This window comes from Gossypium arboreum, chromosome 2 (assembly GCF_025698485.1).
Source record: "Gossypium arboreum isolate Shixiya-1 chromosome 2, ASM2569848v2, whole genome shotgun sequence".
Lineage (NCBI taxonomy): Eukaryota > Viridiplantae > Streptophyta > Magnoliopsida > Malvales > Malvaceae > Gossypium > Gossypium arboreum.
In genome coordinates this window covers 102,183,195-102,206,495 of record NC_069071.1, presented here as the reverse complement: position 1 = coordinate 102,206,495, position 23,301 = coordinate 102,183,195, and the positions used below count along the sequence as shown (strand labels likewise).

General features: G+C 37.7%; 1 non-coding gene across 1 annotated transcript; it reads right to left on the bottom strand.

Moving 5' to 3' along the window:
• Positions 1 to 268: 268 nt before the first annotated feature.
• LOC128289659 (small nucleolar RNA R71) lies at positions 269 to 375 on the bottom strand. The gene has a single exon (XR_008279304.1). It is a non-coding gene; the product is annotated as a small nucleolar RNA R71 (small nucleolar RNA).
• Between the last annotated feature and the right edge of the window lie 22,926 nt (positions 376 to 23,301).

Genomic DNA, 23,301 nt, shown 5'->3' with positions numbered 1-23,301 from the left:
AATACTATTCAGCTGATACAACAGTTTGTTCAGTTCGATCGTTTGCAAGATGAAGATCCAAACACTCATTTGGCCAACTTCCTGGAAATCTGAGATACTTTCAAAATTAATGGAGCCACTGATGATGCCATTCCTTACTGTTATTCCCTTTCTCATTGAGGAATAAAGAAAAATAGTGGTTGAACTCTTTACCACGAGGTTCTATCACCACATGGGCTCAATGACCTAAAAGTTTCTGCTAAAGTTTTTCCCACCAGCTAATATAGCCAAGTTGAGGAATGATATCTCTTCCTTCATGCAGATCGATTTAGAGACTTTATATGATGCATGGGAGAGATACAAGGATTTATTGAGAAGGTTCCCTCACCATAGATTGCCCTTATGGTTACAGGTTCAAACCTTCTACAACGGTTTGAATTCCTCAACTAGACAGTTGATCGATGCAGCAGCCGATGAAACACTTAACAATAAAACACCAAAAGTGGCTTATGAGTTTATACAAGAGATGGCACTGAATAATTATCAGTGGCAAGTCATGAGGACGAAGCCGATGAAAATAGCTGGTGTTTTCAACTTAGATGCAGTCACCATGTTATCAAATCAGGTAGAACTGTTAAATGAGAAAATTAATGGTTTATATGTTTCTATGTAGGTACATCTGGTGATGCAAGGTGATACATATGGAAAAGGAATGAATAATCCAAAATGTTTACCCTTCGCTCCTAGCACAGAGAACGAACAAATCAATTATATGGTTAATAATTCTAGCCCTCAAAATAACCCTTATAGTAATAACTATAATGCAGGTTAGAGGAAGCATCCTAATTTTTCTTGGGGTGGTCAAGGAAATCAGAGAGCACAACCCCCTCCGGGCTTCCAACAACAACCTTACCAGTAAGAGAAAAAGTCAAACGTCGAGGAGATGTTGACAAAGTTTATCTTAGTGTTAAAAACCAGCTTTCAAAACACTTAAGCAACACTTAAAAATTAACAGGCATCGATTCAAGGAATCGAGAATCAAATAGGCCAACTTGATAAATTAATTTCAGAACGACCACAAGGTAGTTTGCCTAGCAATACCGAAACTAACCCAAGGGAGCAGCTCCATGCAATTACTATTTGGGATGAAGAAGGGTTAGTTGATTCTGAACAAGCATCAAGTAAGAAATTGTGGTAAATAATGAAAAGGTTGAGGTAAGCCAGAAAGAGCAAAAGCTGGTTGCTAAAGAATATAAACTTCGAGTTCCATATCCTAACACGACAAAGAGAGACCACACAACGAACAATTTAACAAATTTCTTAAACTTCTAAAAAAATTACATATTAACTTACTAGTTGTTGAAGCTCTTTCGCAGATGCCTAATTATGTCAAATTTTTAAAGGAGCTTTTGATAAATAAAAAGAAGTTGATGATTCATCGACCGTGATCCATATTGCAAAATAAACTACCCAACAAACAGAAAGATCCGAAGAGTTTTTCTATTCTGTGTTTAATTGGTAGTTTACATATTAATAATGTTTTGGCTGAGTTAGGGACTAGTATCAATGTCATGTCCTATAAAATGTTTAAACAACTAGGTCTTGGGAAACTTAAACAAATTAGGATGAGTATTCAATTAGCAGATAGAACCATTGGATATCCTAGGGTGGTTATTGAGGATGTGTTTGCTAAAATTAGTAAATTCATATTCCTTGTTGGCTTTGTTGTATTAGACATGGATGAGGGTAGTGAGGTACCTCTAATTTTAGGACAACCCTTTTTAGCAACTGCTAGGACTATAATAGATGTTGGTATGGGTGGACTAGTACTTCGTGTTGGTGACGAATCGATTACTCTCCAAGCTCGTGATTCTGTTAGAACATCTAGTGGTCGAGATAATTTTAAATCTTTTGTTAGTATTAGTAACCTTGTGGCCTAACCTTCTTTGCAGGAAACCCCTCAAAAAAACAATGGAGCCATGTTCCGATCAAAGTGACAGAAACAAAACGACTTATGAAGAAAGAATGTTACAAATCAATGAACAAGATGAATGACAGAAACATGTTAAGGAGAAACCGAGAAAAAACGATGAAAAGCCAATGCAATGCCATGATGAGCACATGATTAGAACAAACCAATTTAAGGTTAGAGACAAAGTACTACTAGACAAAATAGATCCACGAATTGTCCCTTTGGAGCTTGATACAAACGTATCAAACCCATTTACGATACTAAACGTCTTCTCCTACGGTACAGTCGAGGTAACTCATTTTGAATTTGACACATTTAATGTAAATAAAACTCGACTTAAGCCTTATCTTGGTAGAATAATTGATAGCAAGAAAGAGGAGCCTCGGCTTCGTGAACCATCGTAACCGTGCGCTTAAGGTAAGTCAAGCTTAGACTCTAAATAAGAGCTTCTCGGGAGGCAACCCTAGTACTAACACTTTGCTAATTATTTTAATTTTATTTCATGTTATTTTTAAAATTAATTAAATTAAATTTTAATTTTTTTTGACGCATACGGCTTGGGTACACAGGCATATACTAGGCTATGTGCACAATAAAGGGTTCGAAAAGTGAGTTACACAGCCTGGCAACATGGCCATGTGACCCACACGGGCGTGTCCTTGGTCGTGTTAGTCCTGGGACTTAATTTTTCAAAAATTTGAAGGTTACACAACCTAAAATGGTCCACACGACCTAGAGACACACGGGCATGTTTGAGGCCGTGTGAAGACTGGGCTTAATTCTTAATTGCACACAGGCTGAAAGCACCCCACATGGCCATGTGACACCACCGTTTTCCGTTGATCTTCCCCTTTTACTCTTTTTTTATTTTATATTATTTATTTATTTTTATTATATTACTTATTTTTATTTTGTTGATCTATTTTCTTATTTTCTTTTATTCTTATGCTTAGATTTTAATTCTATTTTAATTTATTTCGCCATTTAGTTATATTTCTATCATTTTTAGTATTGTTTTTTTGCATCATTATTCTTACAATTACCTTTAATTTTATGGGTACTATTAAGTTTATTTCTTTTCTTTTTCATTTTATATTTGTATTTATATTTATCTTTATTTTTGTTTTTCGTTGCTTTATTTTTATTTTCTTAGACCTATTTCATTTTTCATCTTTTGAACTATATTTTTATTTTTATTTTTATGGTTGTTTCTAATTGATTTGTAATATAACACCCCAAACTCGGCCTAGATGTTATGGCCGAATCTGACGTGTCACATCAAAGCGTCGTTCAAAAATCGAGTTGTCGTTCAAAGTTCATTTCTATAATTAAAACCTTTTGCTCGAGGTTAGCAAATCATCTCATCAAAAACGTTTACTTAATTTCTGGCATTGATAATTTAAGTTATTTCAAATTGCGGAAGCTACTAAATTTTGAAATATAAAAACTTCTGTTTTTAAGTGTTTTTGAAAATAGTTATTAATTTTGAAAATTCGTGTTTAGCAGTTTTAAATAAGGAAATCAAAAGCCCAATTAAAAATTTAATCCCTCAAAGGCCTTAATACAGAATTAAAACCCTAAAACATAAAATTCAAATAAAAAGTCTACAGCAGAGCATCAGCAGTCGTATGGCAACCTCCGAGTCTCTCGCGGCTCCAAATCGCCTAAGGCTAGGGATTACCTGCACAGTTAGACAGAAGGGTGAGTTTGCGAAAACTTAGTGTGTAATCCCTTATAATACAAATAGTCAAATATACGGTATGCAGAAATAGACTGGGCCTGAGCCCATGATAGATACAGTATCAGGTGGGCCTTGGCCCAATAACAGAATCAGGTAAGCCTAAGCCCATTACAGAATCAGTATCAAATGCATATATGCAGACATATATCCAGCCCAATCTAACCAATACACCACCCGTACCAACCAACATACCATGTGGGGATAAAATCGACCTACCCAGCCAACACAATAAGCTTAGCACCGGTTGCGACACTAAGGCAATAGAACGGCTTAACGCCGTAGATAGAATGGCTAAGGGCCATAAATATCGCAGTAACGTTGCCAAATAACAGAATTACAGGCCGTACACTTCCTCTGTCAATAATAACCCAACCCCATGCAGTATGTCATGTCATAAATATTATGTGTATGAAAAGTCATACTCAGTACAATCATATATCTAAATCTTAAGCATATCAGTCATACGAAACATAAGGGCATAATCGTTATTCTACCATACAGGGGTATTACGGTCATTTTACCCTACAGGGGTATTTTAGTAGTTTTCACCAATCGGGGGTATTTTGGTACTTATTACGGCCTCCTAAAAGGTCTATCGTTGCTTTGAGTGACTCAGATAACCTACAAGGCCTCATAAACCAACCTATCAATGATCACTTATCGAGGATTTTACTCGTGTGGGCCCACAAGCCTATTGGTCCCAAGCGGCCTATTTCGGCCCATTTCGGCCCACAACAGCCCAGTCCACGAAAACGCACGTAGTGGCTGTAGTCTGTTACCCATGATTTGAGGCTTGGTTTGCCCCACGTTTGTTCGCACCCTCGTGAGGCCTCGAATGCCGAGGTTTCGACTTTTTGGCTTTTTGGCTTTTCGACTTTTGTCGATTCACAGTTAAACAGGGGTGTGAATATACACCTTTTCGGCTTTTGACAGTACAAAATGGTGTATGGTTACACACCTTTTTGAAGATGAGTAAACAGTCCACTGCGCCCAATCGTACATTTATTCAAGGCTTACAGTTAAACCCACAATCACTAGCGTTCATAAGCACTTAACCCAAATCGATAAACAGCCCTTACCTTGAATGAATGTGTATGGCTTATTGCCTTTAGATCACTTGGCTAAAACTGACCATACCTTTCTTACCAAAAATCTTCATTACGAACACAGATCATAATAATCAGGCTTGATCATTAATGTGGCCTAAATCCACAAATACTAATCTTACAGAGACAAAGGGAAAATTCGACAATACCCCAAAACTAAAGTGACATCTCACCTTAATTGAACGATGAGAGAAAGAGTTGATTGCTTCCGAAATGTTTTCACCCCTTACCCCACTGAAATACCTAAAACCCAATTCACATTGTGGAGATGAAGTGAATAATGCAATCAAAGAATATAGGGAGAATAAACTTTGGCTTTAGAAAAAGATTAGAAGAACAGATTGAAAAGCATATATTGGAACAATAGAGAAATGTAAGCATACTCACTGATTGTTAGAAATTCTTGCAAAACCGAAATATTAACACTAACAGCAGAGTACAGAATGATCGGTCAAGAATTAAGGAGGAGAGAAAGACCATGGGTAATCGATCTAAAAAGAAGAAACGAGAGGAGAAAAGAATAGAAAAGGGAGCAATCGATTAGGGAGAAAACTGAAAGAAACCAAAGTAAGGGTTTATCACTATTTGGCCAAAGGAAAAACGTAGAAGGGAGAAACAGGAGAAAGGTAATTCGACAAAGATTGGAACATAGGAAAGAAGAGAAAAACATAGGAAAAGCAACACAAAATTTTTGCATTCGACCAATAGGGGTTTTGGCAGAATGAAAACCAAAAAGAAATCAGGAAGAGAGAAAAAATGATAGAAACAAAATACCCTAAATGACCAAGATTGATTTTGACACTAGAAGTCTAAAACAAATCAACAAAAGAAAAATCTCCTCAAAGCCACAATGACCAAAACCGAACACTCTCCATTCTCTTAGCAAATTCGGCACTAAGTCAATAACCGAATAGGTACCTATAGACTCCTAAATTCGGCCAACTCCTCCCTCAATCAAACTCCACGATTTTCTCCACATAATTCTCCTCTTATCTCTCCATGATCCACTCCTAAGATCACTCCTCAATTCTCTCGTCAACAACCTCCTCTATCAGAATTCCACTACAACTCAACCACTGGTCGAACCCAATTACAAAATAAATACCTCATTTGTGTTGTGCCACGCTCGAACCTCAGACCTTAAGGTTCCCTTACACGCCACCTTGCCACCACACCACACGCTCCTTTTGTGCTAAAAACGTCCATAATTAACTATAAAACATATGTGCTAGCGTCCAGATTCACTTAAGAGAAAAACTAAAATAAATTGCAAGAGCCAAGACTTGAACCCAGGCTCCCTTGCAACCTTAATGACGCCCTAGCCACTAAACCACATGTTTTCTTGTGTCATTTATTTAACACAATAATTTAAAAGGCTTACTTCCAAGCATCCAGGGTTTTATTCACTTAAAACCAAAACTTTTTCCAAAGCCCAGGTTTGAACCCAAGACTTTTCCAACTCCTCTCAGGACCCTTAACCACTTGAACAGACATTTAATTGTGTCATTCACTTGCACAACTAAATTCCAATTCCTTCGACATGCGAAGCCCATTTCTTCTAGGCCCAACTTCCGGGGCATTACATGTAACCTCTTAATCTTTTTCATTATTTGTGTTTATTTTCTTCTTAGTTTGCACAGAATCTTGCGCTTTACTTTCAATTGCCTACAATTCTGGTTTTCACTGTTCTAACAATTTCATCCATATTTAGGGCAGTTTCAATTTGCTCCCTCTCTTATGATATGAAGCTTATACTATGATTATATAAGTTTGTACATTGAGGACAATGTACATCTTAAGTATGGGGAGGTTATTTATATAATTATTAGAAAATCCCTTAATTATGTCTTATGTTTAAGTAATTTTCTCATTGATGCGTGATATTCGTAACAGGTTTTAAGGATTTATAAATGAACGTTCTTGAGACTAACTTATTATCACGATTAAGGCAAGTGTACCTATCAAACAGTAGTATAGTTCAGCAAGACCGGATTGTCGAACCCAAAGGAACTATGAGTACTAGTATTTACTTCCTTGTTATTATCTAGCCTAAAATTTAAGAGGTTTGGTTGTCTAAACAAGAAAAACTTGGGAAAATACTTTTGGGAAAATTCGATTGATTGAGACAATACCTAAGGACAAATCCACCGAGACTTCACTTGTTATTTGACTCTGAATCAGACGATTTATTCATTTAACTTGATCTGTAGAAATCCCTAAGTTATATTATTATCTCTCTCGAGACTAATAACGTCTAACCCTAGGTTGAATAATTGAAATCTCTTTCTAATTAACACCCTAGAATTGCACTAACTTGATCTATGGATTCTTTTATTAGGTTTCACCCTAATCCGGTAAAATCTTGTCACCTTATCTCTAGGTGCGCAATCAACTCCGCTTAATTATGAAAAATTTACTCTTAGACAGGGTTTATTCCTCCTCTGAATAAGAGCTTAACTTGAATCAATATCCTGGAATATCAAAACAAGAATTAAGAACACATAATTAAGAACAAGTCAAATATTTATCATACAATTCAGATAATAATAACAAGATCTGTCTTAGATTTCATTCCCCTTTGGTATTTAGGGGTTTAGTTCATATTTATGAAAGAAAACATCTCAAAAGCATAAAGATAACAAAACATAAGAAAACCAAAACTCTTGAAGGAACTTGAAGGGGGATCTCTAGTCTTGATGATGAATCCGGCTCTTGAGATGGATCAATCGGCTTTCCTTGAGAAATTCCTTGCTTCCTCCTCTACCTCCCTTTCTAAGTGCCTCTTCAAGTGTTTAAATAGGCTTTGGAATGCCTAAGAGCCCTCAAAATTGGCCTTTTCCAAATTGGACTAAACTTGGGTTCGGCAGGGACACGCCCGTGTGACACGCCCGTGTGTGATTACTTAAGGCCGTGCCAGAGCCTGTTAAACCTACACGGGCATGTGGTCTACCCGTGTGGTGAACTCTAGGTCGTGCTGATTTCCCATGTTGGCCCGTTTTCTCTATTTTTGGCCAGTTTCTTAGTCCTTTTACTCTCCTATGCTCACCTAAGTATAAAACATGAAATTAAAGTATTAGGAGCATCGAATTCACCAAATCTAAGGAGAAATCATCCAAAAAATGTGTTAAGCATGGGGTAAAAATATGTACAAATTACGGTTTATCACTCATACTTCCATTAGAATGAATTTTTGTTGATTTGGGATTTTAGTTGATGTGTTTTGGATTAATTTGTAAATATTTGTGTATTGGATGATTTAAACTTAAAAACATGAGAGAATCAAGCATGATAAGTTATTTTTCAAAAATTAAATTTTTTAGGATGTTTCCCTAAATTGAAGTATTATCTTGAAGTTTGAGATTTGCAAGTTTGACATAAAAAACTATGATTTTTTTGTGAGATTTGGAGCCTTTAGAACTTGCTTCGATTATGCATGTCGAGACCACACATTTGATTTGATATACTGAGATGATAAAAGCACTTAGGTTTTAACCCACTTATCCCATAAAAAAGCCTACCTTTCTTTATTAACCCTTAGTGAAACTCATTGAGCCTAACACACTGTTTCTTGATTTACCCATTAATGTTAACCTATAACTCATTTTTTTGTTGAGACTTTTTCCCATTTTATTGACCCCTTTTTATTGAGACTTGATTTAGTTAGTTGCTTAATTATGCTCTTCTGTTTGATTTGCTGAATTATTTCATATTGTTCTTGTAAAAAAAATCAAAAAATTGGAAAAAATAAAAAAAAATAAAAAATTATTATTATTTAGTTCTATGTTGATTGAGCTTGAATAGTTAAATTCATATTTTAAGCAGAAGCTTGTTTTTATTCTTAATAGTTCTTGATTTATGCACTTGTTTTTGATTAAGCATTTATTTATTTTTTCTAGTTTGGTAATTTATTATTTCGATCTTCATTATAACAAACTTTTTTGGCCTTTCTCCACACCCTTAACCTAAGCCCTATTACAACCTCTTAAAGACCTTTTGATTTGTGTATTATCTCATTTTATAGTGGTGGAGATTTGATTTTCATGCAAGCCTTTGGTAACGACATTTATTGTTCGACTATTGAGTGCATATTATTGAGCCTTAAACACTTTGGGTGCTTGAGTGAATCTTTAGTGAGGATGTCAATTTTTGTTGATTTTGAATTAAAGGTAACTACTTAAATAAGGGTAGACACCTATGTTTTCGTGTTTAAAAATGTTAGCTTGGATTGTTTGAGACTTTAGTGCCATTTTAGTTGAATTGCCAATGCATGATTATTTTTGAATTATTTAGAGAAATTGTTGATGGGAATTGCAAGTTGAGAAAGATTAATTTTAATGTGAGTTGAGGATTTTGCTTGAGGACAAGCAAGCACTTAAGTGTAGGGATATTTGATAAGCTATAAAAGCAACATATTTTAATCTCATTCTTAATGCATTTTGGGATGATTAATTATGAAAATTAGTGAATTTGATGCTCCTAATCCTTTAAATTCATGTTTCTATACTTAGAAGAGCATTTGGGAGCTAAAGGAGCAAAAAATGAGCCAGAATCGAACAAATAGAGCTGTTTTCAAGAGCCACACGGCATGGGCGTTTCAACATGGGTTGGACATATGCCCGTGTGAGCCACACGGGCTAGACATACACCCGTGTGAGCCACACGATCTGGACATGCGTCCGTGTGAGCCACACGGGTTGGACATACGCCCGTGTGAGCCACACGAGCTGGACACACCCCATGTGATAGCCCATGCCGATTTTACACACTGCTTCCTAATTACGTGAAAAAACCCAATTTTTAGGCTTTCTGAGCATTCTAAAGTCTATAAATACCCATTAGAAGAAGACATAGGAAAGCCATCAGAGAAGATTGAAGAAACACTCAAAGAACACCATCGGAATCAACTCGGAAGCGGACCTCCATGAAGATCAAAGATCTTGTAACACCCCTAACTCGTGGCCGACGCCGGTGTCGGACACGAGGGGTTAACGAGACAAATCCTCTTAAAGTACCGACCAATTTGGCATTTCTGGACAGGCTGGAAAACTGCGTCACCGTCGCCTTAAAAATCATATCTCGAGTTCCAAAACTCAGAAACTGGTTTCGTAAATTTTCCCTGAATTTAGACTCATATACCCATCCATGGATTTATTTTTAGAATTTTTGGTTGGGCCAATTGGTACAGTTTATTAGTTATAGTCACCCATGTTACAGGCATCGACTGCTCTGACCTCCGCGCGTTACAACTTAAATATCTTTCTGTACAGGGCTTTAATACTGGTGCCGTTTGTTTCTAATGAAACTAGACTCAAAATGGAATCTGTAAATATAAGGCATGACTCCTAATTCTTTCTGGATAATTTATGGTAAATTTTAAAAGTCGCGACAGGGGACCCAGAAATCGTTCTGGCCCTGTCTCACGAGAACTTTAATATTTCCCAGTATACTGCTCATATGGTCGTTTCGTTTCGTCCATATAAAAATAGATTCATCAAGGATCAGTTCCATAATTTACTCACTATTTAATTCTACTTCTACTATTTTTAGTGATTTTTCAATCTCATCTCACTGCCGCTGTCCGCAACAGTTACTGCAGTAGACTATGCCAATTTCATGAATTTTTCCTTGGCCTTAATCATCCATCATACATGACACAAATTATGGCCACCTTAACAAAATTTGAGTTTCTAAGACTCGTGGCTAAAGGTTCTAGCATCCCACTCGACGACCACATAGGCCATTTTCACATGGCTTAAAGTTTACAACCCACAATTCGACAAAATATAATAGCCTATACATGCCAAATGTTCTTCAACAACAAAAAAACAATACCACAAGATTTCAGCCGGTGTGATGACTTCAACGACGGTTCCGAGCACGCAACAATACGAGTCCAAGAGACCTAAAATGGGTGACAAGAAAACACCGAGTGAGTTTACAACTCAGTAAGTCATAAGCATTCGTCAATCCATCGATAAAGTTACTACTACATGTACAACAAATGAGGCTAGGTACTCGTCCATATCGAATCTATACCATAATACCTCGGACCTTTCGGTCCAATCTCGCACCAATTCATACATCCACATTTCATATTCTACACAACAAGATAATCGAAGCATTTTACACATTAACTCAATTTCCAGCACAACCATACAATTTCAATCATCACATAGATTTAAGGCTTACCAAATTCAACCCCAAGCATGAACGTATTCTCTATTCGTCATGAGCTCGAGGTACTTACCCGATTCGCTGTCCGGGATTAACTCGATAATGTCGCACACTCAGTGCCAATTGTAATACAAGAGCATATAGTGAATCCGCACACTTAGTGCTATATATTTTCAGCTCGCACACTTAGTGCTATAGAATCAAACGCGCACACTTAGTGCTGTACAATTTTAAACCCGCACACTTAGTGCCAATCTTGTCACCGTGTCCATTTATACCCGCACACTTAGTGCCGTGACCAATACCTTATGCATTTTGCTGCCTTCATACATTCAACAATGGCATCATTCCATACACATACATTTTCATTTACACATCAATTCATTAAACACAATTGCATATATATTATGATCATTTAAACCAACACCAAATATATGCTTAATGACTTACCTTGTGTTAGGTAAAATAGTTCCAAGTCGGCTACTCGATGACCTTCGATTTCCCCTTGTTGGACGCCTCTCCTTTAAGATCTTGAGCTAAATCAAACAAATTTACTTCTCAATCAGACACATACACACGGCAACCCTATACATTTCAAAGGTCAATTTATTCGTATCATTTGTCCATATATTAGCTTTTAACGCATTTGGTCACTAGGGCGACCATATTTAACTTTCAAGCATTCATTTCTAATTTTAGTTAAACAATGCCGAATGCCATTAGCTACTAATGACACACACACACACACATAAGCACATTTAGCATTTGATACATTCGGCCTTAGCATAATTTCATTAAGAGTCCCCATTAGCCACTTCACTCATCAATTATCTCAACTACTTGATAATCCATACTTATCATGCTAGCCGAATATTTCTTATTCAAGTTCATCATCTTCATATTCGGCACTAACATCACAATCTCATATCATGGCCTGAATGCTCCTCTTAAACTATTGTTCATCTAGATTTAGCATGAAACAACAATCATCACCCTTGTTAGTTACCCTAGCCGAAAAACTCACTTATTCAAAAACCAAGATTTCAACATGGGTTACCTAAAGAACTTGATAACTAGTTCAAATTTCATCCATCTAACTTACTAATCAAATGTGTACAACATTTCCACCATCTTCTTTAACATCTACCATGGCCGAACGTTCATATCACCATAATTTTTCAAAGATTTCGGCATGGTTAAATAAGGGGCTTAGAATCTAGCTTAAAACCATGCTAAGATTTAAAGAGCTACTTGAATTCTTACCTTAATTTCCAGCTCAAAGTGGCTGAATTTCTTCCTCTTTTTTCTCTTCTACACGGCTAAGAAGAACCAAAGTATGAAGCCTTTTCCTTCTCCCCTTTTTTTTTTTTTCGGTCATGCATGAGAATGATGGACACATTTTTTTTTTCTTTGTTTTCTTCCTTTAATTTTCCATTAGTTTATTTCCCATGCTTCTTTTTTTTATTCCTCCTTACATAATCCATTAGCTAGACATGTTTGAAACATGTTTCCCCTTGCCCACAACTTGTCATGGCCGGCCACTTATCCAAAATAAATGGAGTATTTGACATGCAACTCCATTTATTTTACTTCATTCTTTTATTAACCTCTTAAAATAGCCACATATATTTAAATCCTTCACATGAGTCCTTTTCTTTCAATTCACAATCAAATTAACTAAATCAAAGAATTCAAAATTCACACATGTATTTTCACATATTCTAGACAATAAATATTACGTTTGAACATGTCGGTGACTCGGTTTAGCGGTCCCGAAACCACTTCCGACTAGGGTTAAATTAGGGATGTCACAACTCTCCCCACTTAAGAAATTTTCGTCCTGAAAATCTTACGGTAAATAGGCTCGGGTATCGCTCTTTCATAGAGTCCTCAAGTTCCCAAGTGGCTTCTTCCATCCCGTGTTTATGCCACAACACCTTCACTAATGGAATTTTCTTGTTTCGTAGCTCTTTACTTCACACATCGAATGCGAACGGCTCTTCTTCATAGCTCAAATTAGGTGAACCTCGACCTCGGATGGAGTAATTACGTGTCGGGTCGGACCTATATCGTCGAAGCATCGAAACATGGAAAACGTTGTGAATCCTTTCGAGCTCAGGGGGTAATATTAATCGATACGCTACTGGCCCAACTCGTTCAGATACTTCGTGTGGACCGATGAACCTCGGACTCAATTTGCCCTTACGGCCAAATCTAAGCACCTTCTTCCAGGGTGAAACTTTGAGAAAGACCTTGTCTCCAACCCGATATTCAACATCTTTTCTTTTCAAATCCGCATACGACTTTTGGCGATCCGGCGACTTTCAAACTTTCACGAATTACTCGAACTTTTGCTCGGCATCCTTAACCAAATCAACCTCGAAGAATTTACCTTCACTAAGTTCAGGTCAGAATAATGGGGTACGGCATTTACGACCGTATAAAGCCTCGTAGGCGCCATCTTAATACTTGATTGAAAGCTATTGTTGTAGGCGAATTCAATCAAAGGTAAATACCGTTCCATGAACCACTAAACTCAAGGATGCAACATCTCAACATATCCTCGAGTATTTGAATTATCCGTTCGGATTGACCATCGGTTTGGGGATGAAAAGCGGTGCTAAAATGCAGCTTGGTACCCAAAGCATCTTGCAATTTCTTCCAAAATCGCGATGTAAATCTTGGGTCTCTATCCGACACGATAGAAATAGGCACCCCGTGTAATCTCACAATCTGAGAAACGTACAATTCCGCTAATTTGTCCATTGAAAAATCCGTACGTACGGGGATAAAGTGAGCCGACTTAGTTAGTCTATCGACAACGACCCAAATCGCATCCTTCTTACTCACTGACAATGGCAGTCCGGATACAAAGTCCATTGTGACTCGATCCCATTTCCATTCGGGTATCATGATCGGCTGAAGTAATCCCGATGGCACTTGATGTTCCGCTTTCACTTGTTGACATGTCAGACACCTTGAAACAAATTCAGAAATGTCTCGTTTCATACCGGGCCACCAAAATTGGCGTTTGGTCATTGTACATTTTAGTACTACCGGGTGGATTGACATTCGACTACAATGGGCTTCATTTAGAATTATCGAAATAAGTTCAATTCTTTGGAACACACAGACGACTTCGAACCTCAAACAATCGTCATCATCAATTTGAAACTCGATTCCTTGTTCGAACACACTCACCCGTTTTGCAAGCAACTCCTCATCAACTTTCGAGCTTCCCGAATTTGATGAGCCAACAATGGTTTGGCCTTTAATTGGCTACTAACACATTGTCGGGTAGAATAGACAAGTGTACATTCATCGTCAGTAAAGCAAACAAAGTGATTTCGACTTAAGGCATCCGCAACCACATTGGCCTTTCCGGGTGATAATCAATAACGAGTTCATAATCTTTTAACAACTCGAGCCATCGTCTTTGTCGCAGATTTAAGTCTCTTTGAGTCATCAAATATTTGAGACTTTTGTGATCCGAATACACTTGGCACTTCTCACCAAATAAGTAATGTCGCCATATCTTTAAGGCGAATACGATGGCAGCCAATTCGAGGTCATGGGTTGGATAATTTTTCTCATGTGGCTTTAATTGTCTCGACGCATAGGCCACAACTCGACCTTCTTGCATCAATACGCAACCTAACCCAAGTAGGGAGGCATCACTATAGATGACAAACTCTTTGCCAGATTCGGGCTGTACTAGAACTGGAGCTTTCGTCAAATGGGTTTTCAATTGGTCGAAACTTTTCTGACACTTTTCCGTCCATTCAAATTTGACATCTTTCTGAAGCAGTTTTGTCATGGGTGTGGCTATCATCGAGAATCCTTTCACAAACCGTCGGTAGTAACCGGCAAGCCCCAAAAAGCTCCTAACTTCAGTAACATTCCTTGGAGGTTTCCAATTGACTATGGCCGAAATTTTGTTCGGGTCCACCCTGACACCCGATGCGGACACCACGTGCCCCAAAAAGCTAACCTCTTTCAACCAAAATTCACATTCTTGAACTTTATGATAATCGCTTATCTCGTAAGATTTGCAACACTAGCCTCGGTGTTCAAGCATGTTCGGTTTCATCTTTCGAATAGACCAAAATGTCATCGATAAATACAACTACGAACCGATCCAAGTATGGCCTGAAAATTCTATTCATTAAATCCATAGACACCGAGGGCATTAGTGAGCCCAAACGGCATCACCAAGAATTCGTAGTGACCGTACCTCGTTCTAAAAGCGGTTTTGGGTATGTCCGATTCTCGGACCCTCAACTGATAGTACCCCGACCTCAAATCTATCTTTGAAAACACCGAGGCTCTCTTTAATTGATCAAACAAATCGTCAATTCGTGGCAATGGATATTTATTCTTTATCGTCACTTTATTGAGTTGACGATAGTCGATGCACAACCTCATGGTTCCGTCCTTCTTCTTCACAAACAATACAAAGCGCCCCATGGAGAAAAACTCGATCGGCGAAACCTCTATCCGTCAATTCTTGCAATTGAACCTTCAATTCCTTTAATTCCGTTAATGCCATACGATACGGGGCTATTGAAATCGGCGTAGTACCGGTACAACCGATGCGAATTCCACTTCTCGAACCGGTGGCAATCCCGTAACTCCTCGGAAAAACATCCGAATACTCACAAACCACTGGTACCGATTCGAGTTTCCTTTCCGTCTCTTTACTTCCAAACACATACGCAAGGTGTGTTTCACACCTTTTCACATATCTTGACGGTCATAGAAGATATTATTGCGGCACTCCTTTTAAATCGAGACTCGACTCGGACTACCTCATTATTTGCACTCCTCAAATCAATGGTTTTCCTTTTGCGATCCACCTTTGCATCATGCACGGTCACCAATCCATACCAAGAATAACATCAATTCATGAAATGGTAGAAGCATCGATCGGTAGGAAAGCGATTCTCGAATTATTAGGGGCATCTCTTGCACACTTTATCAACAAGCACGTATTGACCCAAAGGGTTTGACACTGAATTACGAACTCAAGAGACTCAACGGTAGAGTCTTCTTTGGATGCTAAGGTTTCACATACATATGAGTGAGTAGAGCGGGGTCAATCAATGCAATCACAATAGTATCAAAGAGAGTAAAAGTACCGGTGATAACGTCGGGGAGGATGCCTCCTCTCGTCGCGCGGATGGCATATGCTCTAGCAGAGTACGGGTCTCGGATCGGACAGCCGTATTAGAGGCTCCTCTCTGATTACCACCCCTACCTCCAGAGATTCTCGGGGGCCTACCTCCAGCCGTCGTTCCACTAGGTCTTGCACCTTGCGTCTTATTCCTCTCATCTAGCTCCGTGCAATCTCTAATGAAGTGGTCCTTCAAACCGCATCCATAACAGGCCCTATTAATGACTTACCCCAACATTCACCTAGGTGTCGTCTTCCACATTGGGGGCATTCAGGTCTCTCTTGACGATTATTGCCCACACTAGCTACTGAAGTAGCTCGGGAGTCCGTCAATGGTCGGGCTCTAATGGAAATTCCTTGATCGTCCTCGACTTCTTGGTGTCCTCCACGAACCTCTTTACAGTACCGAGAACGGAGCTTTACTCGTCGATCTTTTACGATAATCTCTTGCTTCAAATTCAGCCTTCTTCTTCTCCTTCCCAAGTTCTTCCGCCTTGCGAGCTCGTTCGACTAGTGTCACGAACTCCTTTATCTCCAAAATTCCCACTAGTAACTTTAACTCTTCATTCAATCCTTCTTCAAATCTTTTGCACATCGCAACCTCATCAGCCACACACTCCGAGCATACCGACTAAGTCTTACGAACTCATGTTCGTATTCGAGATCTGATCATCCGGCCTTGCTTGAGTTCCAAGAATTCCTTACGCTTCGATCGATGAACCGTTGACTAATGTATTTCTTCGAAATTGGATTGGAAGAAATCCCAAGTAACTCGTTCATTTGGGACTATGGAAATTAAAGTCCTCCACCAATAGTAAGTCGAGTCTCATAACAAGGATATAGCACACTTAAGACATTCGTCGGTGTGCATGACATTCATCTAACACTCTAATGGTGTTATCGAGCGAACTCGGCCTTTTCGGCATCATCGGTAACTATGGCCTTGAACTCCTCGGCCCCACGCTTCCTAATCAAGTCCACGGTGGTTTACTCACCTCACAGGATCGATGAATGGAGGCATTGCGGGCTCTTGGGTGGAGTATTTAAATTCGGGAATGGTTGGACAGCCGGGTTGGTTCGGGCATATTCGCGACCCACTCATTCATCATAGTGAAGAAGGCTTGTTTCGCCTTCATTTTGATTATTCGCGGATGACCGAGGCTCAACAGGCGGTGTCCCTTGCTTGAAGCAGCCGCTACACTTTCAACGTCATCCGCCAAGGGTCTCTACCCCGGGTTCCATCGCTAATCAAAACAAAAATTTCAACCGTCGAAGTCATCACATTATTAAGCACTATCAATTTGGCATGTATAGCTAGACTCACACGCGCTATGGTAGTCCTAGAACCGACTAAACCATAGCTCTGATACCAATAAAATTGTAACACCCCTAACTTCGTGGCCGGCGCCGTGTCGGACACGAGGGGTTAACGAGACAAATCCTCTTAAAGTACCGACCAATTTGGCATTTCTGGACAGGCTGGAAAACTGCGTCACCGTCGCCTTAAAATCATATCTCGAGTTCCAAAACTCGGAAACTGGTTTCGTAAATTTTCCCTGAATTTAGACTCATATACCCATCCATGGATTTATTTTTAGAATTTTTGGTTGGGCCAATTGGTACAGTTTATTAGTTATAGTCACCCATGTTACAGGGATCGACTGCTCTGACCTCTGCGCGTTACAACTTGAATATCTTTCTGTACAGGGCTTTAATACTGGTTACGTTTGTTTCTAATGAAACTAGACTCAAAATGGAATCTGTACATATAAGGAATGACTCCTAATTCTTTCTGGATAATTTATGGTAAATTTTCAAAGTCGCGACAGGGGACCCAGAAATCGTTCTGGCCCTGTCTCACGAGAACTTTAATATTTCCCAGTATACTGCTCATATGGTCGTTTCGTTTCGTCCATATAAAAATAGATTCATCAAGGATCAGTTCCATAATTTACTCACTATTTAATTCTACTTCTACTATTTTTAGTGATTTTTCAATCTCATCTCACTGCCGCTGTCCGCAACAGTTACTGCAGTAGACTATGCCAATTTCATGAATTTTTCCTTGGCCTTAATCATCCATCATACATGACACAAATTATGGCCACCTTAACAAAATTTGAGTTTCTAAGACTCGTGGCTAAAGGTTCTAGCATCCCACTCGACGACCACATAGGCCATTTTCACATGGCTTAAAGTTTACAACCCACAATTCGACAAAATATAATAGCCTATACATGCCAAATGTTCTTCAACAACAAAAAAAACAATACCACAAGATTTCAGCCGGTGTGATGAATTCAACGACGGTTCCGAGCACGCAACAATACGAGTCCAAGAGACCTAAAATGGGTGACAAGAAAACACCGAGTGAGTTTACAACTCAGTAAGTCATAAGCATTCGTCAATCCACTGATAAAGTTACTACTACATGTACAACAAATGAGGCTAGGTACTCGTCCATATCGAATCTATACCATAATACCTCGGACCTTTCGGTCCAATCTCGTACCAATTCATACATCCACATTTCATATTCTACACAACAAGATAATCGAAGCATTTTTACACATTAACTCAATTTCCAGCACAACCATACAATTTCAATCATCACATAGATTTAAGGCTTACCAAATTCAACCCCAAGCATGAACATATTCTCTATTCGTCATGAGCTCGAGGTACTTACCCGATTCGCTGTCCGGGATTAACTCGATAATGTCGCACACTCAGTGCCAATTGTAATACAAGAGCATATAGTGAATCCGCACACTTAGTGCTATATATTTTCAGCTCGCACACTTAGTGCTATAGAATCAAACGCGCACACTTAGTGCTGTACAATTTAAACCCGCACACTTAGTGCCAATCTTGTCACCGTGTCCATTTATACCCGCACACTTAGTGCCGTGACCAATACCTTATGCATTTTGCTGCCTTCATACATTCAACAATGGCATCATTCCATACACATACATTTTCATTTACACATCAATTAATTAAACACAATTGCATATATATTATGATCATTTAAACCAACACCAAATATATGCTTAATGACTTACCTTGTGTTAGGTAAAATAGTTCCAAGTCGGCTACTCGATGACCTTCGATTTCCCTTGTTGGACGCTCTCCTTTAAGATCTTGAGCTAAATCAAACAAATTTACTTCTCAATCAGACACATACACACGGCAACCCTATACATTTCAAAGGTCAATTTATTCGTATCATTTGTCCATATATTAGCTTTTAACGCATTTGGTCACTAGGGCGACCATATTTAACTTTCAAGCATTCATTTCTAATTTTAGTTAAACAATGCCGAATGCCATTAGCTACTAATGACACACACACACACACATAAGCACATTTAGCATTTGATACATTCGGCCTTAGCATAATTTCATTAAGAGTCCCCATTAGCCACTTCACTCATCAATTATCTCAACTACTTGATAATCCATACTTATCATGCTAGCGAATATTTCTTATTCAAGTTCATCATCTTCATATTCGGCACTAACATCACAATCTCATATCATGGCGAATGCTCCTCTTAAACTATTGTTCATCTAGATTTAGCATGAAACAACAATCATCACCCTTGTTAGTTACCCTAGCGAAAAACTCACTTATTCAAAACCAAGATTTCAACATGGGTTACCTAAAGAACTTGATAACTAGTTCAAATTTCATCCATCTAACTTACTAATCAAATGTGTACAACATTTCCACCATCTTCTTTAACATCTACCATGGCGAACGTTCATATCACCATAATTTTTCAAAGATTTCGGCATGGTTAAATAAGGGCTTAGAATCTAGCTTAAAACCATGCTAAGATTTAAAGAGCTACTTGAATTCTTACCTTAATTTCCAGCTCAAGGTGGCTGAATTTCTTCCTCTTTTCCTCTTCTACGGCTAAGAAGAACCAAAGTATGAAGCCTTTTCCTTCTCCCTTTTTTTTTTTCGGTCATGCATGAGAATGATGGACACATTTTTTTTTCTTTGTTTTCTTCCTTTAATTTTCCATTAGTTTATTTCCCATGCTTCTTTTTTTTATTCCTCCTTACATAATCCATTAGCTAGACATGTTTGAAACATGTTTCCCCTTGCCCACAACTTGTCATGGCCGGCCACTTATCCAAAATAAATAGAGTATTTGACATGCAACTCCATTTATTTTACTTCATTCTTTTATTAACCTCTTAAAATAGCCACATATATTTAAATCCCTTCACATGAGTCCTTTTTCTTTCAATTCACAATCAAATTAACTAAATCAAAGAATTCAAAATTCACACATGTATTTTCACATATTCTAGACAATAAATATTACGTTTGAACATGTCGGTGACTCGGTTTAGCGGTCCCGAAACCACTTCCCGACTAGGGTTAAATTAGGGATGTCACAGATCTCCTTTTAAATTTTTTCAAAGTTTTATTGACTTTCTTTATGTCTTGTGGTTATTCCGACTTTGAGATGTTTTCATTAAGATTATGAACTAAATCCCTAGATACCTAGGGAGGATGAAACCTATGATCAATCATTTTATTTAATTTATATTTTTACGCAATAAATACTTGATTCTTGTTCTCAATTATGTATCTTATTTCTTGTTTTAATATTTCCGGGATATTAATTCATGTTTAATGTGCTTATTTCAGTGGAGCAAAAGTCTCTGTTTAAGAGTAGATCTAGCATAATTGAGTGGAGTTGCATGCAATCCTGGAAATAGGACGACATAAATCTACCGAATTAGAGTCAAATCTAATAGGGGAATCCATAGATCGAGTTAATACAACGATAGGGGTTTTAATTAGAAGGAGATTTCAATTAATTAACCTATAGTAAATTGTTTTTACTTTCGAAAGAGATATTAACATAATTTAGGGATTTCTATGGATCAACACACAAGTGAATAAATCGTTTAATTCATATTTATAATAAAAGGTAAAGTCTAGGTGGATTTTTTCCTGGGTATTGTTTATCTCATTGGTTAATATTCGATTATTTCTTTGATTCATTCTCTGTTGCGTTCTTAGTTAAATAAGTTTAGTAAATTTAGATAAAAAACACATCAGTCTAAATTGTTGGCTAAATAATAGAAAAACGGTAATTACTAATACTTTTAGTCCTCGTGGATACGATATTCTCTACTCACCATAGCTATACTATTGTTCTATAGGAGCGCTTATAATATCCTGATTTTGGGCCTAGTCGGAATAGCTGTTTTGTGACCACAAAATCTGAGATAGAAATAATTATTTTATGATTATTTTGAGGTCTATGATATGATTGCATGATTGTGTGAAAATTTCGTAAAGAAATTTTATGCATAAAGTGCTTAAATTGAAATTAGGGACTAAATCGAATAATTTGTAAAACTTGCATTCTAGAAGTTTCTTGTATGAAATTGTTTTGAAATATTAATTAGGAGGTCTTAAATAGAAATTTTACCAAATTTTAAGTCTATGGAAAAAAATTGGACATGGATGGAATTTTTGGAAAGTTTAGTAGTAAGGGCATTTTGGTCATTTAGGGGTAAAATGAATTAAAATACAAAATTAAAAGCTAATTTTGCTCATCTTCAACCCCACGGCCGAATATAGCAAGGAGAAACCATGGCTAGGGTTTTTCAAGCTTCCAAGCTCGATTGTAAGTCCGTTCTAGCCTCGTTTTTAATGATTTTTACGTTTTTGGAGTCCCGGTAGCTCGATTAAGCTTATGCTAGCAATAATTCAACCTAGGGTTCATATTTGGAAAAATACCCATAGGTTAAATTTGTGTATTTTGGTGTTTTATGATAGAATATGAGGTTTTAAATTATGTTAGACAACTTGTACTACTCGGTTTTAAGTGAAAACGAGCAAAAGGGCTTGATCGGTAAAAACACCTAATAGTCATAAGTACATGTTAGAGTGAGAATTTGATGTTACCATAGAAGGGAAAAATGATCAGCGTGTCATAAAACATAAGAAAATAGGCTGAAGTTTAATTTACGAGCTTTGGGGCAAAAGTGTAAATATGTGAAAGTTTAGGGGCAAAACTGTAATTTTTCCAAAATATTATTTTGGGTCAATTTGTATAATGTGAGTCCTAATTAGACTATATTTTAAATGATAGAGCAAGGAAAACTAAAATTCGGGCTAGAATGGGGAAAATACCAAGTTGTGGACAAAATGGTAAAAGTAGCCATTTTCGCATGCGAGGTAAGTTCATATGTAAATGTTGGTAACATAGTTATTATTTTAAATGTTTTAATGTTATTTAAATGATATGATAATTATTATGAAATATTATATTGTGATAATTGTTTGTTAATATGTCAAATTATGTGATATACTTGGAAAATGTGAATACTACCGAGTATCGGTAACGGCATTCCGTAGAAGATGGTTGAGACACATGATTGGGAAAAAGGTCCCGTTGAACCTTAAGAATGGATTAGGATACAAGTGACATGTCACTAGGATATTTGAGCATCCGAACTCGTTGAGTTGAGTCCGAGTTCACTTATGGATGCGAATGTCCGAACTTGTTGAGTTGAGTCCGAGTTCGAGAGATGTAACTAGGCATCCGAGCTTGTTGAGTTGAGTCTGAGTTCACTTATGGATGCGAACGCCTGAGCTCGTTGAGTTGAGTCCGAGTTCACTTATGGGCGGGTTACATGGTAACTTGGCTACATATGTGGCACTTATGTGCGAACTTTCCATGTATCCGAATTATATTCCGATGTGTTCAACAGGTAAAATTCTACTCAAATGGAGGAATACTCGAGATGAAAGGGATGTATTGGTAAGTGTTGTGAAATGAATACTTTGAACAGGTATGTACTTAACCCTCGGGTTGAAAACTCGATATAACAACAATATGGTAAGATGATAAATGAAAATGTGATATGAATGTCTCGGTGATGATTATGCAAATGATGTTTTATGTTTGCGTATATAGTTGTGTTACTTGCTATTTGCATGTGAGCTTACTAAGCATTTATGCTTACTCCCTCCTTTTCATTCCTTGTAGTGTTGACAAGCCAGCTCGGAAATCGGGAATGGTCAGAGGCACACTCACACTATCCGTATACCATTTTGGCATAATGGCTTGTATATTTTGAGTATGGCATGTATAGCATTATAATCATTTTGTATATA